Raw genomic sequence first — 10,813 nt, 5'->3', positions numbered from 1 at the left:
AAAAAAAATCCATGTGGTCTCAATAGTTTATTATTGCTTTGGTTCCCCTTGCCTGTGGAGATATATCTTGGAAAACGTTGATATGGCAGATGTCAGAGAAATTACTGTGGGTGCTCTCTTCTAAGATTTTTATGGTTTCAGGTCTCACATTTAGGTCCTTAATCCATTTTGAGCTTATTTTTATTTACGGGGTAAGAAAGTAGTTAGTTTCATTCTTTTGCAGCCTTGCAGAATGAATGGATTCTGAGAATGAATAGAGCCGTTCAGTTTTCCCAACACCATTTGTTGAAGAGATGGTCTTTTTCCAATTGCATATTTTTCCCTGCTCTGTCAAAGATCAATTGACCATATAGTTGTGGTTTTATTTCTGGGCTCCCTATTCTACTCTATTGATCTATGTGTTTATTTTTGTGCTGGTCCTATACTGTTTAGATTACTACAACTTTGTAATAGAACTTAAGTCTGGAATTATAATACTTCCAGCTTTGTCTTTCTTTTTCAATATTGCTTTGGCTATTCAGGGTCTTTTGCAGTTCCATGCAAATTTTAGGATTATTCGTTCTAGTTCTGTAAAAACTGATGTTGGTATTTTGACAGGGGTTGCATGACTAAATCTATAGATTGCTTCAGGTAGTACAGATATTTTAATAATATTTGTTATTCCAATCCCCAATTATGGAATATCTTTCCATGTGTTTGTACCATCTTCAATTTCTTTCATTAATGTTGTTTTTCTTTTTAAAAGATTTTATTTATTTACGAGAGAGAGAGAGAGAGAGAGAGAGAGAGAGAGAGGCAGAGACTTGGGGCATAGGGAAAAGCAGGCTGCCTGCAGAGAGCTTGATGCAAAACTTGATCCCAGGACCCCGAGATCATGTCCTGAGCCAGAGAAAGACACTTGACCACTAAGCCACCCAGGGATCCCAATGTTGGTTTTTTATTTTTAAGATTTTATTCATTTATTTAGACAAAGAGCACAAGTAAGGGGAGGGGCAGAGGGAAAGAGAGAAAGAGAATCTCTAGCAGGCTCTGTGACCAGCATGGAGCCCAACACAGAGCTCAATCTCACAATCTTGAGATCATGATTTGAGCTGAAATCAAGAGTCAGATGTTTAACCAACTGAATCACCCAGGCACCCGTTATCAATGTTTTATAGTTTTCAGAGTACAGGTCTTCCAAAGTACAGCTTTTTCAAAATGAAAAGCTTCTATACAGCAAAGGAAACAACCAACAAAATAAAAGACAATCTACTGAACAGGATATCTGCAAATGACATCTGATAAAGGATTAGTATCCAAACTATATAAAGAACTGGCACAACTCAACACCAAATAAACAAATGACCCAACTAAAAGATGGGGAGGAAACACAGACATTTCTTCAAAGACCTTCAGTTGATCAACAGATATATGAAAAAAATGCTCAACATCAGTCATCACCAGGGGAATGCAATCAAAACTGCACTGAGATATTATCTCATACCTGTCAGAAAAGCAAAAACCAAAAACACAAGAAACAACAAGTGTTGGTGTCTTGCCATTTGCAACAACATGGATAGATCTAGCGAGTATAATGCTAAGAGAAGCCGGAGAAAGACAAACACCATGGTTTTGCTTATATGTGGAATTTAAAAACAAAACGGGAAAATAAACAAAAAGATACAAACCAAAAAACCAGACTCTTAACAATAGAAAACAGATGGTTACCAGAGAAGGGGTTGGTGGGGAGGATGGGTGAAATAGGTGAAGGGGATTAAGAGCACACTTATCTTGATGTAATCAAGATTATATTATGCACCTAAAACTAATGTTAACTATACTGGAATTCAAATAAAAAATATAAATAAGTACAAATAAACTCCTGAGTGTTCTAGAAGAAAGAATCAATAAATGCATTCAAAGTCTTAGACTGGAAAAAGTCTTTCTAAGCAAGATACAATTTAGAAGTTATACAACTACATCAAAAAATTATTCACTAAAAAATAATACTAAAATAATAATAATAATAATACTCAAGACTGGGGGAATTACTTATGTTACATATGTGAAAGGAATAATTTCTTTAACATAGAAGTTATATGAATCAAGATTAAGACACATAATCTAATAAAAATAATAATAAATAAAATAATAAAATAAAAATAAGCAAAGGATATGAACATATATTTTTAATTTTTAAATTCAAGAAATGCAAACCAAAACAAGATATTATTTCCACCCATAAAATGGCAAAAATTTTTTAAATTTAACCATAACCAACACTGACACTGTTGGTAGAAGTGTAACATTTTATTTTCTTTTTTTTTTTAAAGACTTAATTTATTTATTCATGAGAGACAGAGAGAGAGAGAGAGAGAGAGAGAGAGAGGCAGAGACACAGGCAGAGAGAAGCAGGCTCCATGCAGGGAGCCCAACGTGCGACTTGAACCCAGGTGTCCAGGATCACTCCCTGGGCTGAAGGTGGCACTAAATGACTGAGTCACCTGGGCTGCCCAGAAATGTAACATTTTACAGGCAATTTGGCAGCATGTAAAATTTAAAGTATATGTACTCTTTGGCCTAGTGAGCCACTGGAATTTATCTATAGCCACGCTTGCAAAAGTCAACCAAGATGAATGTATAAAGTGTTTACTGTAGTTGAAAATTGAAACACATGTTTTAGAATTATAGTTCTTAGTAAATAAAATATGACCTACCCAGACTATGAAATACAATGCAGCCCATAACACAAGAATGGAGATCTATATTAGCTGACAATGGAAAGATTGCTAAGCCATATGCCATATTGTTGAGTTACAAAAGCAAGTGCAGAATAACTTATAAAGCATGGTCCCTTTGTGAATAAAAAATAAAAAAATTTCTATATGCTGGTGGCTGCATAACTTTTTTTCTGGAAGGAAGGATGAAAATCTAGGCTTACTGTAAGCAGGTCAAACTTCATTTTTATGTCATAGCATTACAAGCAATTTCTTAAAATATATTTTATCATATCTTTAAAAATAAACAATGTTATTTAACATTAAGATATTATGTCAGTTATTTGGAACTCCATAAATCATCCACTTAGCAGGATAAGGCTAAGAAACCTCCATCTAGTCACACATGTGACTGCATGTTCCAGTTCCTATTTTCAGCTGACCATGAGGAAAAAAGGAACACAGACGGGATTTTTTGTTTTTGTTAATAAGGAAACTGGTAATACATACCCCCCCTTTAATTAAGATATCTGAAAATATAATCATATAGCTATGAGTTTGCCCACAGAATTTCCTTAATAAAAAATTCCACTGAAATCTAAGGACTATTGTCCAGAAATATCTCTGCATAGAGGCAGTTGTATGAGTTATGCTTAGGCTGAGAGAGTGGCCCGATATGATAGCAAGAGTGAACAGTAAGCCTCTGAAGTCCGAGTGGAGAGAAAAAGAAAGTAATGAAAATGGCATTTTCTTTAACATATGAATTACAACAAGGAAAATAACGTTGGAGGGGGAACCAATAGATTAAAAGAAACTTACCTGATAAATCCACTGCAATAGACTAAGAAAAAATTGCCCCCTTCTTCACCCCACCCTATGCAACTTAACTTTGTAGTGCTGTCCAATCTGACATTGTGACTTGGAATGCTACTTGCTTTGGCCAAAGAATGAGATAGAAGTGGTAATATGACATACCTAAGCCCAAACTTCAAGAGACTTGCATGCTACTGTTTGTCTCACTCCTTTGTCATTGCTCTGAGAACATGCCAGGGATAGCTTACTGGATGGTGACAGGTATATGGATTAGGGCCAAATCAATCCATATCGCCCCAGGTAGGGCCCATCCCGTCCATATAGCCAATAGCCAGCCAAATCCAGATATGCAAATGAGCCCAGACAAGATCAACAGAGTTGCTAAACTGACCTAGACACATTGTGTTAAAAAGAAACAGATCGAAAATGGAGTCACTTTTGCTAAGCCCCATCAAGACTTAATACCTGACTTAACTGCAATTTCAGTCTCCCCCAGTAGTGGAATTTTAAACCAATCAGTTTGGAATGAATTAATTTCTCTTTCTGTCTTCTTCTCTTTTCCTTCCTTCCTTCCTTCCTTCCAGATTTTATTTATTCATGAGAGACACAGAGAGAGAGGCAGTGACATAGGCAGAGGGAGAAGCAAGCTCTCCACAGGGAGCCTGATGTGGGACTTGATCTCAGGACCCCAGGATCATGACCTGAGCCAAAGGCAGATGCTCAACCACTGAGCCACCCAGGTGCCCCAGTTTAGAATTTCTTAATCAGAACTAATGAGGTAATATGCATGATAATATTCCTCCACCTTCCCCTAAGGGAAAGTAATCAGATCTGAAATAATCCACTTTGGGGGATCCCTGGGTGGCTCAGCGGTTGAGCATCTGCCTTCCGCCCAGAGCATGATCCTGGAGATCCTGAAGACCCAGGATTGAGGCCCGCGTCAGGCTTCCTGCATGGAGCCTGTGTCTCTGCCTGTGTCTCTGCCTCTGTGTGTGTGTGTCTCATAAATAAATAATAAATAAATAAATAAATAAATAAATAAATAAATAAATAAATCTTTTTTAAAAAAGAAATAATCCACTTTTCTAATTTCCTTGGTCCACCGTCCTTCTACCTATAAAAAAACCTTCCATTTTGTACAGTTCAGATCTTTTCTTTGCTACATGAGATGCTGCTTGATTCATGAATCAAATAAATCCAATTAGATCTTTACATTTGCTCAGTTGCATTTTTAAACAATTAGCAATAACTTCTTATTTGTTTTTACCTCATAAGTATGGTGGATTTTGTTATAAAGCATTACAGAAGTAATAGATAAATGATGCACCCACCAAATTGCAATATAGAGATCCTTAAGTTTTTATGTGAACAAACTTAAAATAAATGTGAGCCAACTGAGAAACCTCAAATAGTGACTAGGTATTTTCTAACATTATGAAATACTCCCTTTTTTTCCCTCCCATGCTGATATTCTTGAGTTGTAACTCACTCTTTTACAGTATGATAATAGTATTGTAACTATATATCTTAAGAGTCCTGATTTCTTAAAAAGATATACTAAGGGATCCCTGGGTGGCGCAGCGGTTTGGCGCCTGCCTTTGGCCCAGGGCACGATCCTGGAGATCCGGGATCGAATCCCACATCAGGCTCCCGGTGCATGGAGCCTGCTTCTCCCTCTGCCTGTGTCTCTGCCTCTCTCTCTCACTGTGTTCCTATCATAAATAAATAAAAATTAAAAAAAAAAAGATATACTAAAATGATACGCCTTGGATTTGCTTGAAAATAATTTGTGGACCAGGGTGATGATAAGGATGGGGAAATGATAAATTTTTAAGTTGATAATCATCAAAGATAGGTGATGGCTATTTGGGGCTTAATACCATTTTCTTTACTTTGATGTGTTTGCAATTTTCCCTAATTGAGAAGACATGCATGGGGGCAAAAAACAGGCTGACATCAAAAGCAAACAACCAAAACAACAGTACATCAGGAGAAAAGAATACATGGGTTAGTTGAAATCAAACTGGTTTGTATTAAGTATACCATTTATTCATTTAAAAAAATATAGGTGTGCCTAGTATTTGTCAAGGACTGGAAATATGAGTGAACAAAACAGACTTGCCCATAAAGGAACTTAACATTCTAGTGGGGAAACAGATGATAAATAAATAAGTAAATACATTACATATCAAAAAGTGATCATGCTACGGAGAAAAATAAAGTAGGGAAGTGGTATTGGGGATGAGGAGTCAGGAGAAAGTAGTTTTCAGTTTTAAAGATGGTAGCAAAGAAGGGGCTGGCCAATAATGTGGCACTTGAGTAAAGATGAGAAGGAAGGTAAATGCCTGATAATTTACAAAACAGAAGGATAATGAATTTCCCATACAGTTAGAAACACTAGCATTGGCCTCCCATACTGCAATGCAGCCTTCAAAGATATTCATACTTCAGTCTGGACAATATAGGTCTTTTCTTCCTTTTATTTTTTTTAAGATTTTATTTATTTATTCATGAGACATACACACACACACACACACACACAGAGAGAGAGAGAGGGAGAGAGAGAGAGAGGGAGAGAGAGAGAGAGAGGCAGAGACACAGGCAGAATGAGAAGCAGGCTCCATGCAGGGAGCCCGATGTAGGACTCCAGGATCACGCCCTGGGCTGAAGGCGGCGCTAAACTGTTGAGCCACCCAGGGATCCCTCTTCCTTTTCTTTTCTTCCTTCCTTCCTTCCCTCCCTCCCTCCCTTCCTCCTTTCTTTCCCTCCTTTCTTTTTCTTGCTTGCTTGCTTCATTCTCCAAGACTGAACATTTACTGATCATATTTCAAATTCCTCAGCAAACCTTGCTGTAGCTCTTTATGTTCTATAGTCATTTATATAGATACTTGAATAACCTTAATAAGTTGTATATTATAGAGAATGCAAACCTAAACATGAAACTGCACACTCTGTCTATATCAACAACGTAATTAGTATCCTTCATTTCAACTGCTACTACTACAGGAGCCCAAATTACTGTCCATACTGAATTACTGTAGCAGCCTCCCAAGACACACCACTTTCATCCTTTCCTACAGTCTGTTCCCAAGACAATGGCCAGAATGAACTTTCTTTTAAAAAAAAAAAGATTTTATTTATTTACTTTAGAAACATGGAAGGCATGAGTGGGAAGAGGAGCAGAAGGAGAAGGAGAGAGAGAATTCCAAGCAGACTCCACACTAGGCATGGAGTCCAACACAGGGCTCAGTCTCACGACCTGAGTCAAAATCAAGAGTCAGATGCTTGACCAACTGAGCCACCCAGGCACTCCCAGAATGAATGTTCTTTTTAAGAATTTTTAAAAGATTTTATTTATTTATTCATGAGAGACACACAGAGAGAGGCAGAGACACAGGCAGAGGGAGAAGCAGGCTCCCCACGGGGAGCCTGATGTGGGACTCGACCTCAGGGCCCCAGGATCAGGACCTGAGCCAAAGGCAGAAGCTCAACCACTGAAGCCACCCAGGCATCCCATCACTCTTCTTTTCAAAACTCCCCTGCATCTCCCTATTTTAGTCAGAGAAATTTTCAGAGTCCTGACACATCCTAAGAAGCATTAACACTGCATCCCCCATTATTCACCTCTAGCTAGTTCCTATACCCTTATCCTCATTCACTCTATTCTAGATACACTAACATCACTGAGATTCCTCTCTCATTCCAGACACACCTCCAACTTGCGTATTTTGTACCTCTGCCTGGAGAACTTTTCACCAGACAACCACATGGCTAACTCTCTTCTTCAAGTCTTTGCTCAAATGATATCTTCTCAGTGAAGTAATACCCTTTCTCTTTTTCTACAAACCTGACCTTGAGTTAACATTTTCCCACTGTTCCCTTCAAATCTCATAAAGGTGTAAGAATAGCTGTGCAGTATACTAAGCAACTATGTTTGCGGTATAAAAAAAAACAACTCCTGATTGGTAAATAGCATCTGGAATGAAAGTTATGTATATGAACTATAAACTCCTATTTGGAATCTATAGCTTTGGATGTCTGTGAAAGGGTTAACTCTTATAAGTAGGCATACCCCTTGAAGGAACATGTTCCCATTCCTGAGACTGTAACATGAGACACCAGGTCATATGTAGAACACAAGGCTTCTAAGCCAGAGTGGATATTGAACTTATCCAGTTAAACCTCCCTTCCTCAGACCTGAGCTAAAACGTGGGTGGGGATGTAAATAAGACTGGTTCCTGGATGACTATACAGGTTGTTTCAAGAACTACTCCCACTGGAGATATTTGACTGCTTTACTGGCATCTTATTTTCCCTGACCAATGAAGCTTATTTTAGGTCTGGCCTATGGTAGTTTAGTTGAACCTAAGACTTCCAAGTGGTAATCACACCCAGAGCAGAAGAGTAAAACAGGCTGGAAATCAGCCATGAAGCAGACCGACAGGAATGTAGGAGAACTAAAATGGCCCTGAAAGAGATATGTGGGCGTGTGGACAGCCCAGGAATGAAAGACTAAAGGTCAGGAGCTAAAGTCTGCAGGCACTAAAAGGAGAAACTGTGAGTAAGCTCACCTACACAGCTACCCTCCCATCACCCACTCACATCTAGGGTGTCTGCACTCTGCTTCCTGGCCTTTGGATGGATCCTGTGAAGCAAACTCTTAAACTCTCTACTGCTGCTTCTTGCACCCGCTGGTGGAACTCACAATTGTCTGCACCCGGCTGGAATGGAGGCCATAGCGAATCAGTAGCAATTTCTGGGAAGCACATCCTGACAAAACATAGTGGCTGAGTCAAAGCCTTAAACCAAGCCAGAGCACCTCATACCAAGGCAACTCTTGTAACAGGTGGATCGTGTGAGAAACTGTGGCTCTGGGTCTGTAATGTTGGGTCTGGGGACTCAAGATCTAGGTCTCAGAATTCCTTCTCCTCCCCCTCTGCTTTCTTCTCTGGCCAGATCCCTCATCACCTACACTCCTTTCACATATTCTCTGGCCATCACAAAGCAGGGGCCATGTTCTGATATGTTCTTGGCTTAATCTCTCAACTTATATGAAGGGAATTTTTGAAACTGGGCTGAAAAAAAATATTTCTGATTATATTTTGAAGGCAAAGGCAAAAACTAACCTGTAAAGCTTCTCTGGATTAGCTCCTGTGGTTATATTTCTGTTTTCACTAGGGAGAAGTTTATCATCTTCAGGAATGTTCTGGAGGGTTTGTTTTCCTAATCAGTCAGTGGGGCATGCCAACAAAGGAATATCACATTTCTATAGATCCTTCACAGTATGACTCCTATCTGCTTCTCTAGCTTCATTAACCTACACTCCAGAATCTTCCTGTCCTGCCTACTCCTGACATGCTGCACTTCTTACCATTGCTTTAACATATTAGGCCTTTTCACACTTCCCTGCCTTGTTAAATATTATTTACTCTGCCTGGCATACTTTCTTTCTTTCTTTTTTTTTTTTAAAGATTTTATTTATTTATTCATGAGACACACACACACACAGAGACAGAGACAGACAGAAAAAAAAAAAAAAAAGAGACAGAGACAGAGACAGAGACCCAGGCAGAGGGAGAAACAGGCTCCATGCAGGGAACCCGATGTGGGACTCAATCCCGGGACTCCAGGATCACGCCCTGGGCCAAAGGCAGGTGCTAAACTGCTAAGCCACCCAGGGATCCCCAGCCTGACATAGCTTCCCATCTTACTTTCTCTATTTGAAACTTTCTCTATTTTTTTTTTAAAGATTTTATTTATTTGCTCATGAGACACACACACACACACACACACACAGAGAGAGAGAGAGAGAGAGAGAGAGAGAGAGAGAAAGAGGCAGAGACATAGGCAGAGGGAGAAGCAGGCTCCATGCAGGGAGCCTGATGTGGGACTCGATCCCGGGACTCCAGGATCATGCCCTGAGCTGAAGGCAGGTGCTCAACCGCTGAGCCACCCAGGGATCCCAACTTTCTCTATTTGAAACAGTCCCTGTAGGCTAGCTGAGTCTCTTGACCTAAAGTCACCTTTGCTGTAAGTGGCCCTCTTTCTAGAAAATGCTTCTTCCTCTTTCCTTTCAGATCTGCCCACATCTTCTTTACATTTTCCCAAAATTATTCAATTTTTGTTCATTCCAACTTTTTCCTACTGGGATTCTGATCAACAACATTTACAAAAGTGTATTGAAATTTTTTACTTGTCAGTTTTTTTTTAACAAAGATTATACTTGCCTTGAAAGTGAAGACTTGGGGTGCCTGGGTGGCTCAATGGTTGACCATCAGCCGTTGGCTCAGGTTGTGGTCCCGGGATCCTGGGATCGAGTTCTGCATCTGGCTTCCCACCTGGAGCCTGCTTCTCCCTCTGCCTGTGTCTCTGCCTCTCTCTGTGTCTCTCTCATGAATAAATAAATATAATCTTTTTAAAAAGTGAGGACTTAATTATATTCTATTTGTTCAGTAGTTTAACAAGTATTTACAAGTTCCTCCACTATTTCAGGGATTATGCTAGAACCCCAGGGATAAAATGACAAGCAAGAAAGACCATGCCCTCATGGAATTTGTTGCCTGATAGGGTTCATTAAAAGACTTTCTTGGGATTTCTTAATTTGGAAGTCCATATCGCACATCATATCATTTTTAAGTGTATTAGTAAAAGTTATGAAAGTAGTCTTATAAACTTGTGTTTGATATTATTGGACACAAATATGAGTTTTATAAACTCATAAATCATTATGGTTTTATAGCAATTATGCTTATTGAAGACTTTGAAATTAAGAAACAGACTTTTCAAATGCAATGAAATGTTTATGAATACCCAACTTAATAATAAAGTCAACATTTAATTTTTCTTAATTTGGATTTTATTTTTTAATTTTAGATTTATTAATTTGCATTTCTAAATTTGGATTTTTCAGTTTTATTTTCACATTCTGGAATTTTGGGTAGACATAATAATAATATTCACCAATATTTGGCCCTCCTTGCCTCTGGGCAAATAGAAAGCTGTACTTCTCAGTCCCTACAGTTGAGCAAAGCCATGTGATTAATTAGTCCTGCCCAAATGAAAGGTGAATGACAAGGCAGAGAAAAACTTGTTCTGAGTTCAAGCTTTCTCTTGCTCTACCTTGGCAATCAGACAGGCTATGTTTTCTATATGATACAGTGCTATCAGCCTGGGTTATTGAAGAACTTTGTGTAGCCCAGAATGACCTTTCTTTCATCCTTAACCAGCAATGAACACGTAACATAAGCTAGAAATAAAGTCTTGTGCACACTAAGACTTGGAAAATAATTGTTACTGAAGCACAA

Source organism: Vulpes lagopus, chromosome 11 (assembly GCF_018345385.1).
Source record: "Vulpes lagopus strain Blue_001 chromosome 11, ASM1834538v1, whole genome shotgun sequence".
In the NCBI taxonomy this organism is placed as follows: Eukaryota; Metazoa; Chordata; class Mammalia; order Carnivora; family Canidae; genus Vulpes; species Vulpes lagopus.
This window is presented reverse-complemented; position numbering follows the sequence as displayed.